The sequence below is a fragment of the Seriola aureovittata genome, chromosome 21 (genome assembly GCF_021018895.1).
Source record: "Seriola aureovittata isolate HTS-2021-v1 ecotype China chromosome 21, ASM2101889v1, whole genome shotgun sequence".
Classification (NCBI taxonomy): Eukaryota; Metazoa; Chordata; class Actinopteri; order Carangiformes; family Carangidae; genus Seriola; species Seriola aureovittata.
In genome coordinates this window covers 7906382-7929078 of record NC_079384.1, presented here as the reverse complement: position 1 = coordinate 7929078, position 22697 = coordinate 7906382, and the positions used below count along the sequence as shown (strand labels likewise).

General features: G+C 45.2%; 1 protein-coding gene across 3 annotated transcripts in view; it reads left to right on the top strand.

The window, feature by feature from the left end:
- Positions 1 to 22697, top strand: part of LOC130162929 (ankyrin repeat and fibronectin type-III domain-containing protein 1) — a 137066-nt gene that overhangs the window by 52869 nt on the left and 61500 nt on the right. The window contains exon 1 of one of the 3 annotated variants that reach the window (XM_056366832.1): positions 21895 to 22067. The exons of the other annotated variants lie outside the window; for them this stretch is intronic. The gene's annotated coding sequence lies outside the window, so the exon portion shown is untranslated. Of the gene's footprint in view, positions 1 to 21894; positions 22068 to 22697 lie in introns of those variants that run through there. 3 annotated transcript variants of the gene reach the window in all.

Genomic DNA, 22697 nt, shown 5'->3' with positions numbered 1-22697 from the left:
TCCATGAAGTGTGGGGTGCAACACTTACTGAAAAGCTCTGAGCTACGCTCCGGCATGCCACACCCTCCTGACACCCCCAGCGCTCTCCTTTGTTCTCTAACTATAGCTGCAGCCGTGCCAAGGCCCCCCGACTTAAATATTCCACTATAAAACAAGTGATAATGAACATGAAAAGCACCCAGTGCTGGTAGTTGACTGAGCCGCTAAGCACATACAGCCGTGTGCATACACGCATACACAATCAGTGTTACATGTATGTGCACGCGAAAAGAAACATTAAAGGTATACACACACACACTTGTGCAACACAGGTGTAGAATCAAAAAGGAAAGTGTGGAGAGAGGGGATGAGAGGTGTAGAGACCTGGGAGTGGAAAATGATTGATCCGTTTTAAGGGTCCTATAAATCCACCAGCTGATGTGGGTATAAATGGGGCCATGGATGTCTTTCCTACCTGGCAACCCATCTCACATCACAACAGGGATATTTATACTGTCCATCCTACCGTAAGACCTTGACAAACCCTTCACATGTCAGGAGCGGACAAGGAAACTAGCCGACATTATCCTTTCATAGTGACAGTTATGGTCCAAGTTGTTGGTGCTTTGTTAGTCAATGTGAAGCATGTTTGTTGGTGAAATTAATGTGCTGATTCATGAATGTTACTATTATTGTCTGTGCGTTTGAGTGTGAGTATGGCTATTGATGAGTGGCGGGGGCTTTTACAGTAAACTGTATGTAACTGACTGTGGAGCGTCTGTACTGAGGGAGGCTCCATGTAAAGGTTGCCTGTCTCTGGAGCTCCCTGGAGTGCCCAGGCAGCCAGGCACCTTTGACCAGGACTAGGCCCCCTCAGGCCTTCGCACACACAGCACACGCACACACACACCTCTCTGTGTGCCCCTCACTCTCCCTTGGGTGAGATGAGCCCACCAAGGCCCCTCCTGGAGCTGTTCCCCCAGCAGCCCTGGATCTCCACCTCTCCTACCAACCGCTCCACACAGACGTGGCCAAAAGCCAGGGGACGCCACTGTCGGGATCAGGGGTTGAGGGTGGTGGAAGATATGTGTGTTTGTGTGTGTGTATCTATGTGTGTGTAAGTGTGCACGTGCCTGTATACGTGCACGTGTGAGTGTGTTTTTGCATGAGTATATGCCTAGAAGGGGGGTCTATCCCCAGACACAAGTTGCTCAGTTTTTTGGAAAGTCTCTGGCCCACCCAAGAGGAAAGACTAGGAGGAGGAGGTGGTGGGGGGGGGAGGGGACCGAGGCCTTGGGGGAACAAAGCCTTATTTCAAACTTGCCGAAAACAGGGGTCTTTATGCTGTGATGCTGGGGCCCCCTCCTATGTAGGGAGATGTTATCGCAAAGATGCAATATCCACCTCGGCATAGGGCTGGGGGGGCGGCTGCATAGGCCTCCAGTGTTACACTAAGTACCCTGGGGCACTGACCTCACTAATGAAGTCTCCCTTGGCTGCTGCTACCCACTACTGTACCCTCCTTTGTCTTTCACACGGGGATCTCTCACTCTATTTGTCTGTCTGCCTTTCTGTCAGCCTGCCTGGCTGGCTGCTAAACAGCTGTGTGTGTGTGAGTGTGTGTGTGTGTGTGTATGTGGGGCTGTGTGTGTGTGTGTGTGTGTGTTGGTCATTTTGTCTACTTTGAGAGTTTGTCTATATAGCTAATTGTCTGTTTTGCCCTTGCATGGTGATGTTTGTTTGTTTTGTCTGCCATCTTGAATTGCTCCGTGATCCTTCTCTTTGAGTTTGGATGTGTGTCTTTCTTTGCCATCCGTCTATCTGCACGGCTGTCTCCATAGCTTGCTTTGAAGTGTCTCCCTGATTTACTGTCCGGCTGTCTCTTATAGTCCTTTTGACTTTGAAGCTTTTCGTTATCTAACCATCCAAGCCTCCTCTTTTAAGCTCACTGTGACTTTTATATGTGGCTTTGAGTTGCATTTAAAGATGTTACACCAAGCTCTTCAGGGAATCCACAAGTGGGAAAAGGGAAATTTGATTTTGTGAGATGGGGATGGGGAGAAAAGCACAATTAAAGTGGACGCCCCACATTCCTGTGTGGAGCCAGTGGCCTGGGGATAGGATTTGCTCAGTTTTCCTGACAGCTTGGAAATCCCACCACTCCACGGCCTGATCCTCGTCTCAGCTTGCATCTTCTGTCCCAACCCAAAATTTAAAGAGGGAAAATTATATTCATTTAGAGGAGAGACAGAAGTGAGCTTTGAGGAATTTGTGTGAGCTGCAGAGACGTTGAGGACTTGGACGCTGTAAGACTAGATGACAACTTGATTTCACTGTAAAAACACATTAATAATTGTGATATTTTTTGTCTTTATTTAACGTACACCAGGGAAACGTACGAGGGGACAGTGGTTAGCAGCTCTGTTTCTACAGCTGAGCCATTTTATTGTAACATGCAAACTCTACCATAACATCATTTTGAAATGGCTGGGTCTTTTATCCTGGTGAGCTTTATACAGTCATCATATGGGACTGATCCTGCAGCCTCCTGTTGACGCTGCTAAGCTGTCACTGGTCTCTGAATCCACCAATCAGTCAAGGGGTGTGGCACCTCTTCTTTGAGGCACCGAGCAAAGAGAGCAAGTCTCTCTGCAATTCCACAATGCCCAGCCCCTAGAGAGCCAAAGTGGAAAGTTTGCTTTAGCACCCGCTGGGTTAGAAGATGAAAGAGCTTTGGGATGACATGGGTCTATGGTTGGGGGACGAGGGGGAGCACTGAGCACGGGGGGGCTTATATCTCTTTATCCTGTCTGGCGTGCTGTGGCTGTGCTCGACCCACATCAGCTGTCCACTTTTCTCTGGCTGCCAGTTGCCGTGCAGTCCAAAGCTGGCCTGTCTGCTGATGGATTACCTGGGCGAATGAGTGTACCCCCTCATCCCCTTTTGCTCTGAATATACAGCTCACCCTACCCCGCCTAAAAGCCCTCACCTGAGCACCCCTGCATGGCCCTGGGGTGCAGTTATAAAAAGATGAAGGGGTCTAGAGCTTGGGTGGGGTGGGGATGGACTAGCGCGTTGGCAGGGGTTTGCGGGGGACTGCTGTAGTGGTGTTTATGGGGGCTAGCCAGGATTAGCTGACGGCTGGTGGTTATTGATTCAATTTGAGATGCTTTTTTATCTGCAAGCCGCCTGAGGCCAGCGCACATGCTAGTTTCCTCCAATGGGCCCTAATCCCTGCTGGTTATAAAAGGAATATGCCTTTGGTGGCGGAGGAGATGCTCTGAATGCCTGCGCTGCAGCAGAGGAGGCATCTGTCATGTGTGTGTTTGGTTGAGCCGGCACTGGGATCAGGGGAGCTCGGCATGTTGGCTGCAGGTTTTATCTGGTGCTGAGAGCTAGAGTAGAGAGCGAGTTGGCGTACTTTTGGTATGCACTCACAATCTGCACTGCTGGTGGTATCCGTGTCTCCAGCATTAACGTGCATGCATGTTGTAAGTTTTACTTGCAGCTCAGGAGAGCCGTGAGCCACATTTTTACCTCAGCCTCACAAATGTGATTCAGTGAAGTTAGTAAATTGGGATTAAAGTAAGAAAAGTGAACTGGGACTTTAGTGACTGCATGTGAGTCCATAAAATGTCTTTGACTTCTCAGTCATATTGTAAAATGACAAATAGCCTCATGTCTTTAACAAAGTGGGAGAATGAGTAAAAAGACAGAAAATGAGTGACAGGTACCAGAAGAGAGTGAGTGGTAGAGATCAGAGGTTAATGAGAAGACCATCAGAGGCTGACGGATGATGAAAGAGTGATTCAGCTCTTTTTCTCCTCCCCTCCCTCACTTGTGTGTTTATTCTGAGATTGTCATTTGTCATTGGTGGAGGGCCTTTCTTTCTGTCCTGCGACAGCCAGCTCCAAATCATGCGCAGACAGATGGAGGAGCCAGCAACTCAAATAGAGATGGGATGAGAGGGGGGGGGCAAGGCCAGCATCCCACGTTTGATGTCTCTCCCTTGGGCCTCATCTGCTCTGTCACCCCCCTGGTTCGTGCTGACAGATGGAACCTCGAGACACTAACCCACTGGGGACAGTGACACAGAAGTATGAAACAGAAGGAGGGATGAGTGTGAAAGAGGAATGGTTTGATGAATGGAAGTTGATGTATGAAACAATGTGAAAGGCAACAGAATCTCACTGTTTCAGCCTTTCATCGTGCATGACGCATGACTCAACTTTCATGTACCTCAGTCAGCCTTGTGTTAGTCGATAACGCACTTTGACTTATAGAAGTAACCGTCAATAGACGATGTCACTGAACTCAGAGGTTCTCTGTCTTGTTCAACAGATACCACAATATTAGGATTTCTAATGGGAATGACTTACACTTAAAATGCTGTTAAATTAGTTACAAGACTGAGGTAAATAACGAATGTAATAGAAAGCCATCATGGCTACAGAGCTTTAAGAAAAGGATACAGAAACACGAGGCTAAGCAGTGATGTTGCTGCAGCTCTGATCAGTTGAACTATGTGCGTGTACAGCATACAATATATATGTCGCTTGTGTAAGTGGTGATGTAGTGGCTCCAACGCCTGCTGCAGTGTCAGTTGTTACTGTTGTTGAGAGCTGATAGTTCTACAGGTAACCACTAGAGGCTGACAAACTGCTGTGACCAGCCACTCTTTGTCACAGCTAGTGACTACTGTATGTTGCAGTGCCACACAAATTAAAAGCAAACAGTAAAATAATACACACACATTAATATTCAGCATCTGTTCTCTGCTTACCACCACCAAGCAGGATCTAAAGAAAAAAGGCTGAGTTTTTTTTTTTTATTTCCACAATTTCAGGCTTGACTGGCAAAATGCATTCACAGATACAAGTGAAGAGCCGTACAGCTCCAAATGCAGTTTTTTCTTCATTCTACCACTCTGTCCAGAACAATTAACAGGATTTCCTGGAATCGTAAAAAGGGATGATGGAAGGATGACTGCACTCATCAAATCAACCTACTTATCCATGGAAGCTGCCAGAAGCCAGAACTGAACTATGTTCAGTTTTCACCTTCCATTCATGTCTGTGCTGCCAAAGAAGTTCCAGCATCATGCCAGTATGAATGGATAATTGTTGTTGTGTCTACCTCTTGCCCAATATGGAATTTGAGAAGCTGGATGCAGCACAGGGGACAGCAGCAGTGCCAACTATCTGGTGCTTTCACCTGCCACCCTGCCCCTGAGGCAAGCAGGAGACCTGGATGTTAGGGGCCTGATATACTCGGGCCAGCTGCCTGGAAAACACTTCAGTTCAGCTATTCTCATTTCCATCTACCTAGTTGCAGGAAACCTGTTTTTGGTTTCCTGTGTGGCTTTAGATGACAAGCCTCCAAGGAATCACATGCAGAGAAACCCGAACTGGATTGACTGTGATGTGTGAAATTTCCTGCTTTTTAGTAAAGATGTTTGTGCACCCAAGACATTTTTTGCACAGATGCTCAATTAAGATAAGGATTTTACATGCTATCTCTATTTGCTATCCCCTTATGTGTTGTTTTTTCCCCCACTAGATAAGGTGTGTTTTTCTCTACTTGTTTTCTCATCCAAACAGAACCAAACAAAGTGTCTGAGTTGCTACCTCTACCACTCTCCCTTCTCACTTACTCCCTGCAACACAAATTCCACTTGCTTTGTTGTCTATGAACTTAAATAGTTTGTTTAAGTATCAACTAGCAAGACTAAGACAATATGGACCACCAGCTTTCTTTAAAAATCCTTCATTAGCCTGCCCATTCCTTCTTTGTTATGTCTTTTTGACAGCCATGTCATAGAGTCATGGGACAGGCTATCATAAAAGAATTTGGGGAAATAATAAGCTACTGCTGCATAAGCATAGTTTGCTCAACTGACCTTGATATGAGCCTTATATTCTATAAGCGAGTCCTGTATTTGTCATATTTTAAACCACATTTTTAAACACTATTTCAATGCACATATTTGTCCATCATCACTGTCAACAGATTGACATCTTTGCATTGCTGCCATGAAGAGAAAGTCTGTACCTGTTGTGTACTGCGCCGTCTGTCAGTTGGATGAAATAGTTGGGGGTGTATTCCACAGTGAAAGAAATATCGTGCCCCTATCCATGTGGTGGAAATCAGGATGCCTGGCAGCTGTGTTCATGCTGGGGCCAAGGGGCAGGTCAAGTTTAGCTTCCCTGGCCTTTGCGGCCTGTAGCTCATTTAGCCCCCCTGCATTATGTACTGTATTTGTCTGGCCTTTCTGATTGCTGCTGCAAGCCCTGTGGAATGTAGCGCACTTATGCACAGTTGTCATTGCAGCCTCATTCCAGAAACTGCATTCAATGGGGACACGTAGGGGGTGTGTTTGTGTGCGGGTGTGTGTGCGGGTGTGTGTGTGTGTGTGTGTGTGTGTGTGTGTGTGTGTGTGTGTGTGTGTGTGTGTTTATGTGCCATCCAGTATGACAAGAACATTGAGTTCAAATGTTCTCTACACTGAATTGAAGTCAAAGAGCAGCAGTTTGTTTTTGTACTATACAGTATAGTACATCTACGTCTCTTGCCTTGTGACTTAGCAGCACAATCTCAAATCTCCTCAGTGGGTTTCCGTCCATATTTTTAATTTGTGCACAAAAAAAACGGAGAAAATTCTGAAAAAATCTTGATACTGATTTTTTACGCTTGACTGAGGTGGAAAAGTTGATGCATGGATGAAAGAAATGTGACAATGCAATGACAACTGGTTCAGCAAATACATCATGACGTACATGAAGCATGTGACTTAAATGTCCACTATGGCTGCTGCTCCGCTGAAGAGACTGAAAATAGCTACAGTCGAATCCATCAGATGTGTGTGGAGCCATAAGGAGACTGTAATGTTCATCAAATACATGAAACTCGTTAATACATAATACACAAGACAATTTCTGTCCTGTTTTCTACGTTGATTCTTACCGTTTGACTGGCGTGCTTGTAATTATTTTTGTCTCATTGCGCCCCTGGATTGTTTAAAGGAGCCCAACTGGAAAATTAGCACCGTTAGCTGTTCATCTCAACGAAGCAACTCGTAATATTTGGCATAAATTTGCATTTTCTTTTGTGGATTTTCTCAAGACTCAGTTCAGACGTGCTCTACATTTGGATGGAAACCCAGCTAGTGTCTCACTCTGCCTCTCCCCTTCCCCTGTCTCTCATCCTTCAAGATTTTTCTTCCCTTTTCCCATGTCTCTTTCTTACTTACTCTTACTCTTTCTCTGTCTTTCCATTATGCCAGGCGTGTTTAAACCAGGACCTGTTTTCCATAGTCATAGTCAGCTAGACCCTTGTCTAGCCTATAAACATTCCTTGTTTTGGAAGTCATGGACCAGACATGAATAAATGAGAGCACTTGCATCCCATGTAATGGGAAAAACTCCCAGCTATTACAGTCATTCTCTTGCACCTCTTTGATTTGCTCCAAACCGTACGATTAAAGAGCTTATGAAAAACGTAAATTCAATATCTTACAAAAACATAGACATGAACTTGATGACAGACCCCAAACACAAGCAATAAAACAGACTCAGTCAAAAGAGCCGCATGTGACATCAACAAGATCAAGACATACAGTAAGTTGAGGGGATGTTTGTTGAAAGAACTTTATTTATTCACTCTGCAAGAAGTGATGGTTGTGGAGGTGGGTGAAGCAATAGAATCAAAAAAGAGAAAGAGATTAAAGAATTTATTGAATTCCTCCTTAGCTCGACCTTTACGCATGTGCCCCCCTCCCTCACCCGAGCAGTATGCAGTAAGTAGTACTCTAGTGATGATGCAAGAGCAGGCTTGGATGCCCCTCTCCCTCCTCCCCTCTTCTACCCTCCCTTTCCTCGCCTCACTCTTTCCTCTCTCAACAACCCACCCTCCCCCTTAAATCCTTCCTCCTGAACTGACATGGCACCCACCAGGCCGGGGACCAGGCTGGGGATTCTGAGGTGGCGCCCAGACTCGGATTATTTACAAGAGCTGTAGCGCTGCAGAGACTGTGGTATTTCTTCTTTCGAATGCCTGGGATGGAAAGGCATGTTATGGGGAACACAGAATCTCTTAGGCCCGTTACTCTCTGTGACTCTTTCTCTTCCTTCTTTCTGTTGCTCTCTCATTCGCTTTTTTTTTTTTCCTGCAGCGTAGGAAGGCTTGTCACACTGAGTCACTCATGCATTCTCACATACTTGTAATCATGAAAAGCACTCATATGCTTTTTATTTAAACACACACCATTAACCTAACAGTTTCTGTTTTGACATTAAGATGGAGCAATAACAGCAATAAGATGCTTTTTTTTTTCTTTTTTTTCCTGAAACATATCAAGTCTGCGCCACCACTGGTTCACCTCCGTTCACCACCAGATACCAAAGCTTCCAACTCTCCCGGTATCCCTTCTCTGGCCTTTTGTGACAAAGCAAAATGTTCTCTAGACTCTGTGACTGCTGCCGGGCAAGACACCTGAGCCCGCTTCTGCAGGGGATGGTGAGTGTGGTATGGCAGTGGGGGTGCAGATAAGGGAAATTGCATGGATGCGATCCGGCATTGATGCCGTGTTCCACATGCCCAGAATAGCGAGCCGTTCACGGATATCTCAGTACGCACAAACACTGTAAATTAGAGGCCCGCAGATGGCAAAAAGGGTCATGCAGGGAATGGGGTGGGTTGGAAGGGAGAGGGTGGAACTGTGGGGTGGGGTGGGGTGGGGTGGGGTGGGGGGCTGTTTCTGGGGAGTGTTAGGCAGTGTAGAGTCAGCAGGGGTCAGGTTTGCTGTCTTGGGTATCAGCATCCGGACACTGACGCCAAAACAGCACAAACTGGAGAAACGATTAGATGAAAGGGAGGGGGGGGCGGATGGATGGATGGAGAAACCCTCAGTGTGGGTCACGCTGTTTCACGGCTACTGTAGCCCCCTGGAGAGATGAAGACATAGCAAAAAGGGAAAAGGAAGGGGGGGAGGGGGGCTGGAGAATGAGACAGCAAAGAGGAAGGAGAAAGGCTTGGCGTCAGTTGGGGTTTAGGGAGGGGTATGTTATGACATGGAAATCCCAGCCTGTTGGTCATGCTGGCCTGTGTGGGGCTTTGAGCGGCAGGAAGGCCTCAGCGTCCAGCCTGGCTGCCTCCTACCTGGCGCTGGTTGGAGCCGGGATACAAGGAACGAACCTGTCACTGACTCCTGCTTGTAAACAAACCAAATACCGTGGGAAAGATGAGGTGTGAAGCAGAGGATGCTGCTGTCTCCATGCCCCCTCTCCCTCTCTCCCCCTCTCCCCCTCTCTCCCTCTTGCTCTCGCTCATCAACCCCCAACTCTTTCCTCTTGTGTCAGCGAGAAATCAAATACTAGCCCCTTCCTTCACTGATGCCCTGAACTCGTGAACTTTCTGAAAACCATGTGCCGTTTTATTTGTTTGCCACGTGATCTCGTGAGTTGAGCCAAAAGCTGGAGCTCAGCTCTCCATGTCGGGAAGAGGCCCTCAAAAACACTCTTCAATTCGGGGCTCATTAACCGGACAAAAACATCTGATTGTTGGCTGCCATTCCCAACGATACATGTTATGGATAGTAATCACTAATGCACTTTCTGTAATTTCACCGTGTGCCCTACAGTTTTAGATGTTTTCTTCCCTTGTGGGGATAAATATAGATTCTGTCCTTGATTCAGTATGTTTGAGTTTGAGAGTTTCAGCTATTTTACACTTTAAATAATAAGCCAGTGTCCCAGAAAAGGCAATATTGCCAGTCTTCATGGCAACCTTTATGCACATGAGAGATAGAGAACATTGCCATCAGCAGACAGGGAGGCAGGCAGGTGGACATTTTTATCCTTGACATTTTTGGAGAGATACCATTACAAGTTAGTCCAGACTTCTGTCCAACCCAGCCATGAAACCCACTCTGAATGTTCTTTCCAGTTTTGGATACATGTCCCCCCCCTCCCCTCCTCCTCCTCTCCCCGACAGGTCTCACAAACACAGCCTGTCATTTTTAATAAATGCCTGAAACTAAGCACTGGTTTTTGTCCTGGAGGATCGAGAAATGACTAAGCAGTGGCTGGTTGCAAAGACTCTCTGGAGAGGCCCTAGGGTGAGGGAATGGAGCTGGAAGGAGGAGCTGGCCCCCGAGACGCCTGCAAGCCGTCGGGATACACACTGGCTTGGCCACAAAAATGAGCCTCTGGCCAGTGTTGGCCGCCCCTCTGGCTTTACACAAATACACTCTCACTGACACACGCACACACCAGTGGAAAAGTGTGACTGGAGGTGGCTAAGGAGCGTGTAGAGAGGAAGAAAGATGATGGGAGAATTTGGGAATAGAGGGCAGAAGTAGAGGGTTGGGGTGTTGTAAATTCATTCATATTTCTCCCCCTCCCTGCACAAGCAAGCCAAACCTCACTGGGTGAATCAGTGTTCCTCGTAAACAAGCCGCAAGCACACAATGGCGCCTCCAATTCTAGCAGAGTAAGAGAGAGAAATGGGTGCAATAGAAAGAAAATGAAAGAGATGACAAGAGTGACAGAAAAGAAAGCATTCCAAGCTCCAGATTGACATGTTGATGAGGGGAACACACTCAGCAAACAAGCTGCAAAACAAAAATAAATAAAACTGCTATTAAGTAAGGGAGTCATCCAGGGTCATATGAAGAGGCTTGTAGAAGCTGGTTCACATTCTCCAGCGGGACTGTAAATGATCCCGACCCCCTGTCAGTTACGGCTACGGATATCGTGTCAGTGCTGGCGGCTCTCCTCTCTAAGCAGCAGTCACCTTCAGTCTCAGATTGTCTTGGGTGTTTCGCAAATGTTGAACATTTCCAGAAAACCACATTTTTTTTATTTGCAGGCCATTATTTAATGTGATAATCACGCATTGTACTGACTTTGCTGTGATCTAAAACACTTTTTTATATGTGACAGGGATCACACATGTCATACATGCACATGAGAATCCAATTAAGCGACTTAATCGTACAAATTGTAGTTACAATGTCGCTGTGTGGTGTATTGCAAAATTGAATGTATATTTCATGAGACATCAAGCCCCCATCTTACCATCGTATTTTAGTCCTCGAGCTCCACCGTGATTGCACACAAAAGCAACAGGACCCTCTTAGGACTAATGTATTCAGATTACAGGCAATTATGGCTTATTACCATTTTGTGGGGGATGCGGGGCTCATTTGCAGTATTTGTTCAGTGAATGTCTAATAGCGGGAAGGGGAGGGAGCCTTGTGCTTCCTGCTGTGTGAGCTGTGATACTGCAGGAGAACTGTAGCGTAGCGCAAATATTAACGACTCATTTCCCCCTCACCTGGAAGACGAAAGTGGAGCTAATCCAGATACATCAGTGCTAATAGCCCAAATAAATCACTTGTAGGCTCACTTTGTGGCTTGTTGTCTTTTGGAGGAACAGATATGGAAAATGAAGCCATGGTCTGGTACTCATGAAAGGAACATAATTTTCTTATGTTTGAACTTCTTTTAAACTATCTCTTTGTTGCTGCAAAGTATAAACTCTGATTAAACATCTGAGTTTGTTCTGAGTGGTAATGGTTTACAGGAAGGTTCAGTTCTTGACATGTCAACAAACACCACACCATCAACTTTTGTGTCACATTCCTTTGGCACAACTTCCATGTTCCTTTGCTGCAATTATACACACATGCTCAAATAGACCTTTTTTTTTCTTCTCTCTCTCCCCACCCATTCGCCTCTGATTCTTTGCAGTGTTAGTGCAGTGATTCTGTGAGTAATCATAGTGCTGTGTGTCTTTTTAGCGGTGAGTGGTGGGGCTCAAGAAGGTCAATATTTAGATTTTAAACTGCCATGGCTGTGTGCTATTTAGATATTCAGATTTGTGAAATCTTTGCACCAATCAAATGTTAAATGTCTGGCTGCAGGGACTAGCTTTGTTGCTTGCCTAGCTTAGCATAAGCAGGCCAAAAGCAATGTCACTGTGTTCCAATGTGCGGAAAAACAAAAATAGCCTGAGTTTTAGTGTTAATTGGCTTTTGGAAAGTTATGCACCAAGAGGCTTTTGAGACAGATTTCTTCCACTGACAAGAGCTTAGTCATTTCCTTTCATATTGAGAAGCTTTATCAGGAAGCAAGAGGGCATGTTGCTTTGTTGGACCGCTTGTGGTGTACAGTCTAAATGAACGTAGCAAAGTTCTGGCAGGATGGGGCCAGCAAACTTCCCCTTCTACCTCTACGTCAGTGCTGCTAATTCGCCTCACCAACGCACCCAAAAACTGCCAAATGACAGTCAGTTACTGGCTAATACGCTGCGCTGTCAAACTCAGCATCCCTCCAGTGCAACCCGTTGCCACACCAAATGTGAAGCATGAAAGGGTTGCTGTGTAGCGCTGTTCCTTTCCCCTGGACTCTCCATTTCTCTTGCTGTGTGATGGAGTCTGTGGCAGTATATTTAGGTGTACGGTTTGGGACAGGAAGAGGGGAAGCGCTGAGGTTATGTGATTGCTTCATTACGGTCATATATATGGCCATATATTTATATATACTTTGTTATATATGTCATTACATGTACACCAGTGAGTGTTTGTTTGTTTGCGTGCATGTGCTTGTGTGTGTGAGACTGAGTAAAGAGGGCTCAGTGTTTGGACCACCCTGTGAGCTGGGCTGAGTGACAGCGTGGGCCTCAAGACTCAGTGCAGTGCACACACTCACACAGGCGCGCACACACTCAAGCACATACAGTACTCAAACACACACGTCAGCGAACTCATTTTTCAACATGTTTTCTACTCTATTAATGTCTCATGACCAAATACATATCATGCTCCAAAGCAAACATGCTGTATTAAAATGGAATAAATCACTTTGGGAATCGGGAGAGAACACACACTCTGGTACGACGCTGTGTACCACCCAGTAGTATCACGGCGAATACACCAATTTACCTGCTGTTTTAACCCTACCCCTCTGCCCTATATTTCTCAACACCTGATTTGAAAAGACAGGTCAAACATTATTAAGGAGCTTTAAAAAATAATATTTTCTCTCCCTCTGCAGATTTGAGAGATGAAGTAAATGTGGTGACGACATAAAGCTCAATTGATGTGAATTGTAACTTATTTTCAAACTGTTTTGACTATAATTTCCCATTAGTCACCAGTTGTTTCTCTTTATTACGGTGTTTCACTCGTAATGAATGGAGGCATGAGTCCAGCTATCCACCACAATGAAGTGCTACCCTTTCCAACAGTGTATGTTTAGGCCTACAGTCAGAAATTCAAAACAGGTCAGGCTGTGATGATGTCATTCTTATCAAAGGCTCATTTTTCTTATTAGTCGTTGGACCAGTGTCTGTGGCCTGGCCCCCTGTTATCATGGAGAGCATGCGCACGCTCCCATAGTGGTCTTTGCTATACTTATGAAGACATTGTACAGACGGACATTTATATCATGGAGGCTTAAACGAGCGATATGCAGTACAACAATATTGCCATTATTTTATTGCAAACAAAAAATTGTGTGCGACTGTGTTTGTTGTTTTTTCTGGATGTGTGTGTGAGCCCAGCAGTTTCTCCTTCCTATCTAAATCTAATGCTTATGTTTATTGTACATCCAAGCCAAAACCAGGAGAAAAAAATTTAAAAAAGTCCTTTTTTTCAGTTGCAGTGATGTTGAAGAGTAGCAACACATGTTTGTATGCAATGGCCGCCACGTCTCTTAGGTGCCTCTGTGGTTTCGTACTGAACGGGAGAAAAAGCGTGGGCTCCATTCAAATCCTAAATCTTATTATTGAAGCTGTCAGTTGAGCAAACAGCTGTCAGTAATTCCCTTTACTTTAAAAATGCAACATACAGTTCAACATTTCCCATCATTTATCCATTATAGCTTGTTTATTTATTGTATGTTGGCATGCGTACCTTGAAGAAATAGGTCAAAATGGATATCTGATGCAGCCAGCCAGCTGCCTCTCAGCATTTACAGTAGATAAAGCTTAATCCAGAGTAGATTCCTATGAACCTTTTGTTGCAGCCAGGTGGTCACCTCAGGACATCACTCTCACCACCACCTTATCCTGTGGACGTCTGGGTAGGAAAAAAAAAGGTCGGAAACATTGATAGACTTGCTGGAGTAGTTCACAGTCGCTGGACAACTGTGGCAGTGACATCATTGAAGAATCATGAGCTGTCATACAGAGATAGTTATCTGGTAGTTATCAAGAGAAAGAAAATTATTACAGAAATGTTCGAACGGAGCATCTTCGAATTCGTCCGTCAAATCATCTGTTCCTCTAACTGACTCCAGTACAGTTTAATAGCTGCAAAGAGCAAAAATAATTCAAATTCCCAGTTCAGGGAATTTTTTCTTTGACCTTTTAACCTCTCTTTTCTGATGCCTTCTGCTGTTGGATGATAGCTGGACTGACACTGAGTCTCAGTCTCAATGCTTGTAGTTTAATAATAATATTGCACTGCGGAAGTCCTAAAAATAAGACTGTTGAGTGGCAACCAATCTAGCAACCAATAAACCAGCCATTTCAAATGAGGTTGGTAAATGAGAAGCCGATGGAAGCGTTCTCTTATTACACCCATACAGTATGTCCCTGCTATCAGCCTGTCCTTCTTAATTATCAACTACATTGAAGACAGTATAGAAAAAAGCAGCTCAGCTTGACTAACACGCTCATAACTCATTATGATTTCACAAATTTCCTATTAAACTTTGACATTAGTGAAGAATTCTGATTTCAAATATGCGTATTAGTAGTCACGTACTGCAGCAGTCAAGTTTCTGGTGTCTGAACTGTTAGTACAGTACGTAGTGTAGCTGTACAACATTTTATAGGAACACTGCTGTCATCAATACACTCGACTCCCAGTAATTAAAAAGAGATTGAAATACTTATTATGGTATTTTGATAGATGTATGACTCAATCTGAAAAGAGCTTTGTAAAGTGCAGCAGAGTGGGCTGCTGTTTGCAGTAGCCGAAAGGGAAGGGAGGAGAGACATTGGCTCGCTGGTTGGCTGGCGGACTGACAAGGGACATCAAAGAGGACGAAGCCAGCGCTGAGCTGAGCTCTCTTCAATGATTAAAAGCAGGGGCCACAGTAACGTCTGGATGGGCCATTTAAAACTAATGAGGGAAAATAAATAGAGCCATGGCCATTGGCATGTGTAGGTGGAGAGAATATGTGTGTGTGTGTGTGTGTGTGTGTGTGTGTGTGTGTGTGTGTGTGTGTTATTTTCCATCTGTGTCAGTCTGACTGTTGTTGAGCAGCAAACAACATGTGTGTGCAAGTTCCTGGTAAAAGTGCAGTGTGTTGGTAACATCAAGAGTTATGTGACATACAGTACAGTGGACAGGAAAGATCAGCCTCCTCACTGATTTGTCATTGCCTGTAGATCTATTCTTAATCCCGGCCTTGATCTGTAGAGTCATATGCTGATAATTACCATCGTCATATTTTACATCAAAACTGAGTCACCCCCGTGTGGCTGTGAGCGACTGTTTATAGTATTGTGTGTGGTACAGTACGCTCTGAAGGATGTAGGCAGGAGGCATTTGATTTTTTTTTTTATGAATGAGTCATGTTAGCCTGGATCATTTGTCCTGTCCTCATGCTGTTGTGACACGCATAGATAGGAACATGCGCACAGAGTGAGGCGGATGACAGCAAGCGGAGGTGAAGGTGGTGACATGGGCACATCGATTTACTGGGAACATGTGGGGCCTGCAACGAAACCATGTGTTCTGATTCATAAAAGGTGGAGGTCGTTGTTACCGATGTCTGTAAGTAAATTATGTACGTCATGAGTGACATCAATACTGGATGCATTGCAGGCGTTCATTAGTCACCGTAATTGCCTACATTTACTTTTCAATAATGGAGCACAAACTCATGAAATGAAATTCTATTTTTACTCGTCTTCAATTTCTTTCTTCACCTACTATTCTGCTTCTGTTTCTTTTACGACATCTTTCAGTCTCTTCCACAGTAATTTATTCTTGCCCCTCGTCTTATTTTCTAATTTGCAGTTCTCTTCTTCTTTGTCTTCTTTTTCCCTTGTTGTCATCATCTTTTCCATGTTCAAAGCGCAGCTTAAGGAAAGGCACAGACTGCAGAGCTCCTACAACAAGCCATAGTTTGCTTTGTTGATAATCCAAGTGCTTGGCTGGATGATAGTACAAAAAGCCAACCCATCTTAACGGATTCCAGGCCCCTTTCACAATGTGACTTTTTTATTATTACAAGTTGCATTTAGCGTCAGAGTTGAGTTATTTCTCAATCCAGTGCTCTTCCAAGATCTAATGGGCAATTATCTGTGGAGGAGAAGTTAATGGGTGTCCCATTTCACAAAGTCCCCAGTTATTTATGTCAATGAGCGCCATTGTGTGGAAACGTGGCAGCCCCGTGCTAACCGCTCGACTTGTTTAGATTTTCTCTATGGAATCCCACACCCATTGTAAGCCAGCACTAACCACAAGGCCGATGTGTGTGTTTGCATGCATCTGTATGCCGATGTGTGTGTTTTATACGTGTGTTAAGTCCAGTCTTGGATGTGCAATACCTGTGTGTGTGTGTGTGTGTGTGTGTGTGTGTGTGTGTGTGTGTGTGTGTGTGTGTGTGTGTGTGAGAGTGTGTATAAACCAATGTAACATGCACATAAATGCAGAGACATGATGAAATTTTATACTGACAGAAAAAATACGCACACACACATTGGCCACCCCCAGTACACACAAACCCATATAAACAGACATCCCACCTCCCACATACACACTTACCACAGACACTTACACAAGCACAGCCGTGGACCTACCACCACATACTCAGACACCCCCCTCCCACCCCACCCCACCCCACACACACACACACGCACGCACGCACGCACACACAGCAAGAGACATACAGCCACATATGCAGTTCCCCCCCACCCACCCACCCACACACACACACACACACACACAGAATCAGAGACCCACCACCAACATCAACACCCACAGGCTCAGTCTTGGTGACATCATGGCTTGGATGACAGCACGTCTTCCAGCCCCATTAGTCTGATTGTAGGTGGCTCCGCCGCAGTGATTTATGGGTAAATATCCATAGTCTCTCTCTGCTGTGTTGATTTATGAGCCATGTTTTGGTCCCTTTGGTCCCAAGACCACAAGACTTGGGAGTGGGAATCCTGTACAAATAATGACATTGTAAAAGTGGAGACATTTAGACAGAGGGAGAGAAGACCCGCCCTGTCACTCTCGCATCACCCGGAGCTGTTGACATGTTTTGATTGGTCAGTGAAATCAGGAAGCACAGCACATGCATGTGTGATGCCAACTAAAACTTTCTCCTCCAGTCATCTTCTAGTTCTCTCTCTCTCTCTATCCGTGTGCACCTGCACACGTGTACCTAGCTAGCTGCCTCCCTTTGCACATGTCTTCGTGTTAGCCTTCCATTCTTTCTATCCATTTGTCCTACTGTTGATGTAATGTTATCTGTCTGTCAGCCCCCCTCCTTCCATGTCATCTGTTTTCTTTGACTCTTTTTTTCTGTGCCTCAGAAGTGTCTGAGTTTTTAAGAGCCCTATTAATTCTGTCTAACACCACTGTGGAAAATGGATCCATGCAAGAAAGAAAGAAAGAAAGAAAGACTACACTGTCCGCATGCCTTGTAAGCTCCACATCATCCTTGCATTTGTTTTTGTTCCACTGTTATTGAGTATATTTATGCTTGTATTCTGTTTGCATACTAAATTATTTGAACTCTTTGTTTTATGAAACATTAGTATAAACCCAGAAACCTTCCCCTTATTTCTGCCATTTGACTCCAGCTTATTTCATTTTGAATTCTTTCCTTTTTCTTTTTACCTCCTCCTCTTTTTCATCTTCTCGCCCTTCTTTTTCTCTCCGCCAACCCAGATGCGTAGGCCCCCAGTTGACTGCTGTGAGCTGTTGTTTATAATTGGGTTTTGCTTTGTTATCATACTGTAGCACACAAAGTTCTGCCCTCAGTCCAAACAAATCTGGGAATCGATCAAGCAGTAGAAATGCACTGACCCTGCTACCAAAAGCGACAGGAGACTGTAGGTGTAAATGTCATAAAAGTCACAGTTTGGCAAATTTACTGGCTGATAATTGCTTGTTGGACACAGTGTTGGAAGGCTGGTATCTCAAAAGTCTTTCAATTTTTTAGTCTAAGTGGCTCTGTGAAATGTTACAAGAGCTAAAGCTGCGTTTTAAGCCGGCGCAGAGTGTGTATCCTGAAGCCAGCTGTCACACTGTTTTCCCAGGAGCCCGTGTAGGAAGGATACACTGAAAGGCCACTCGGAACCCATTGAGAGCCCTTCAAGGAAGTTGCTAAATATGTGTGTGGAGGTGTGTGTGCATGAGTGTGTGGGGGTGTGCATCTGCATGTATTGGGTGTACTATACTGCGCGTGTAATTATGTGTGTGAGATATAATTAGAAAAGCTCCTCCTGACTGACAGGTGTCGGGACGACCTGCTGCGGCCCCTCAGTGGTGCATGCTGGGTGCTTGCATTTTAGATTAGATTCAACTTTATTGTCATTGCACAGAGTACACGTACTAAGACAACGAAATGCAGTTAGTATCTAACCAGAAGTGCAAAAGAGCAGTTAAAGTGCAAGTGTGTGCTGTACAGGTATGTAAAGTGAGGGTGTGCATAAGTAAAGTGGAGATGTGCATATGTAGGGTACAAAATTACAATGATGAGGTAGCGGGAATAAATACAGTGAGTGCTAGACAATGAGTAGAGACGGTTCAGAACAGTTCAGTGCAAGGTTAGGTGGCTGAGGGGGTTGGTGTGGCAGTCACAGTCTCTGGGTTGTGTGTGTGTGGGGGGGGACACCGGGGTTGTGAGTTCAGCAGGGTGACCGCTGCAGGGAAGAAGCTTTTCCTGAACCTGCTGGTCCTGGAGCGGAGAACCCTGTAGCGTTTCCCTGAGGGGAGGAGGGAAAACAGTCTGTGGCTGGGGTGAGAGCTGTCCCTCACGATGCTGCGCGCCTTCCGCAGACACCTCTTGCTCTGGACAGCCTCGATAGAGGGGAGGGGAGAACCGGTGATGCGTTGGGCGGTTTTCACCACCCTCTGGAGTGACTTCTGGTCCGCGATAGAGCAGCTACCATACCACACCGAGATGCAGTTGGTGAGGATGCTCTCGATGGTGCAGCGGTAGAAGTTCACCAGGATCTGAGGTGACAGGTGGGCCTTCTTGAGTCTCCTCAGGAAGAAGAGACGCTGGTGAGCCTTCTTGACCAGGGTTGAGGTGTTGAGAGACCAGGAGAGGTCCTCGGAGATGTGGACACCCAGGAACTTGAAGCTGGTGACACGCTCAACCTCCGTCTCGTTGATGAGCAGGGGGGCGGGTGTGTCACTCCTCTTCCTGAAGTCCACAATGAGTTCTTTGGTCTTCTTGATGTTGAGGGCCAGGTTGTTGTCGGCGCACCACTCTGCCAGATGCTGGACCTCTTCTCTGTACGCTGACTCATCGTTGTTTCTGATGAGGCCAATCACCGTTGTGTCGTCTGCAAACTTGACGATGGAGTTGGAACCATGTACAGGTGTGCAGTCGTAGGTGAAGAGGGAGTAGAGGAGAGGACTCAGCACGCAGCCTTGAGGGACGCCGGTGTTCAGGGTGAGGGTAGAGGAGGTGTGGTTTCCTAGCCTAACAGACTGGGGTCTGTTGGTCAAGAAGTCCAGTATCCAGTTACAGAGGGAAGCGTTGATACCCAGGTCGCTGAGTTTGGTGATCAGCTTGGAGGGGATTATGGTGTTGAATGCTGAACTGAAGTCTATGAACAGCATTCTCACATAAGTGTTGTTATTGTCCAGGTGAGAGAGGGCGGAGTGTAGTGCCATGGAGATGGCATCTTCCGTACTCCTATTCTGGCGGTAGGCGAATTGGAGGGGGTCCAGGGTGGATGGTAGGAGGGTTTTAAGGTGAGCCAGGACCAGCCGCTCTAAGCATCTCCTGTAGTCTCAGCCCCAGAAATTGTCAGGTGGATTTTATTGTTGAGGGAAGCAAGGGTGGGTGGAGGGATGGATGGACATAAGTAGGAATGGGATGATTAAAAAAAGAAAGCATGACAGTATTTCCTGTGTATGATTTCAGAGCAATGCCAGCATGTTTGACATTTCCACCAGCTATGACTAATGTTCCCTATACCAGTCTGCGCTCAGGCTGCACAGTACTCACTGGACAATGAGGTGGCAGAGATTTGTGTGTGCCCACAGCCAGACACTGAAAACATGCAGTGAGTCATAATACACCATACTAACACACAGACACAGACACACACACAAACACACACACACTGTCTCTCATACATTCACATATACACAGAAACCCACAACAGTTACCCACAGTCCCACTGAAGGTCACCAGCCACTGAGAACAATGTAGATTTCATTGCTAAATTGATTTATATTGACAGAGCTTGAAGTGTGAGCGTGCGGACTGTTTTGTGTAAGAAGCATTATTTGCTTACTGGTCCTGACCAATGCTCTCCACATCCGGATACTGGTTTTCATGTGTCTAATACTTCCTATAAACTGATACTCATCCAGTGGGTCAAGAACTCATAATTACGTGTCCAGCAGCCAGCACAGCCAGTGCACCGTGAGATCATTGACTGACCTCAGACACATACGTATGTTGTGATACACCGATCATTGTCCAAATATTCCACTGCTATCGCTACTCTCACGCCCACAATTCATGTGAAGGGGGCTTGCCTCGAGAATATGTCAACAGGTCCCACATGACTCAGCTTCATGTGAGAAGAACTAGTTCAGCTTGGGTGTGAGAGGTACTCGTAAAAAAAAACGTCTGTCAGATTCTCCACAGTGATGCACTCATTATCGTTGTGGAAAAGACAAATTTAACAGATCGTTTATATATTGAAATGCGTGAACTCATCCACTCTCATGGTGTCACAGCAGTAGAGTTTAGAAGAAAATCGTTTTTAGACAAGCATCACTATATATCAAAACAATGATATATTGAAATCTTTTTATCATCAACCATTGTTTGCTGATGACTAACTTCTATTATCGTCTAATTTTGTTCTTGCTTACTGAAATGCCATACAAAGCGCACATCAACTCTAACAGTGCTGTGAGATCCCATTCAAAGTAAATCTTATAGTAAATAGATAACATCATACTGTACAAGCAAAAAAGCTAATTTGAGCAGTTCATCAGCTTCGGACACCTGTGTACATGAAAGACAATAATTAGCACCAGCGAACTGTGGCAAAGTGCGCAAATAGCTAATTAGCTAATTGTTTATTTACTGCTGACTCTAGATCTGGGTTGTCCTTCCAAACATAATTGGAAAAACAAAGCTGTAGTCTCAGTTTTTCTACATTTAATGAGAAGAAAGTCAAGACCAACCCAAACAATCAATCTTCAGGCTTATTGAGGAAATATTTGTGTCAGAGATTTTCTTCATGCTTGTCCATTTAAACCTCCGAGCGTGCTGTTGCTCCGGATTAAGTGCTCCAAGTTGCCCCAGAGTAACAACAAGGAAATGCACCTGCTATGTGAGGTTCCCTCTCCTCCATCCGTCCACATCTCTCATCTGCACAACTTCTTCTTCCCCTCCTGCAAACCATCCTCCTCCCTGCCGATCATTCTCTTCAGGCTACTGCGTCTATAATGAGCATTTCCTCCTACCCCCCCCACCACCACCACCACCACCACCACCACCTTTTCTCTCACTCTCTCCCCCCCTCCCCTCCTGTCCTCCCCTTCTCACTGTGTGCTGAATTGGAGAAGCTTATCGCCTAGCAACCACAATTAAAGTACAACAAGTCAGTGGCGGTAGCAGCCACCAAACCTTCGCAAACCTTCATGTGACCAACAGCTTTAGACAGAACGAGAGGAATATAGAGAGGGTTGGATTTGGAGGGAGGGAGACAGAGCTCAAGATCTGAAGTTGGACAGGTGAACAGCAATTAGAGCCGTCGCTGAAACGCCACAGTGAGGACTTTGGAAACAAGAGAGAAAAAGAAGAGAGGGAGAGTGGAGTAACGTTCTCCGACTGGGTTCACTGGGTTGCCCTCCACAGGTATGTGTGTGTGTGTGTGTGCTGGAATTACTGGACGCAAAGTGAAGGTATTTAACAAATATGAGGTGGTGGTTTTGTGTGTATTACTGCTTGTGTATTTTTGTTTATTTGTGAGTCAGTATTTGAAGAAACACATGTTAACCGGATTATGATTTTGAGGGATTTGGCAAGAATACAGCATATATTGTCACAGTAATTTCACAGCTGTGAGGGAATGCCAATTTTTTTTTTTTTTTATTGTTTTGGTTTTTTTTTTTGGTACCTGCTTCCATTCACACACACACACACACACACACACACACACACTAAGAAAGATGCAAACTTAAGCCTGTGGATAAAACTGAAATGAAATGATTTGAGGACTAACTAAATGACTTATTCTTGTATATTTATTATTATTAGACCTATATAATCCTTTCCATGTGGTCACTCTTTTTAAATGATTTTTTGAATATTGTTTGTGCACCACATACCCCTACATCTGAATACACGTAACAGCAAATTTTAAGCTGTTGTTATCCACTGCACAGCTGACGGAGATATGTCCTACGCTTGGCAGGTAAAGCCAGCTAATTGTCTCCCCTGCGTTCCCCACTATCATTAAGATAATTGAGTAAAATGTTAAGAAAA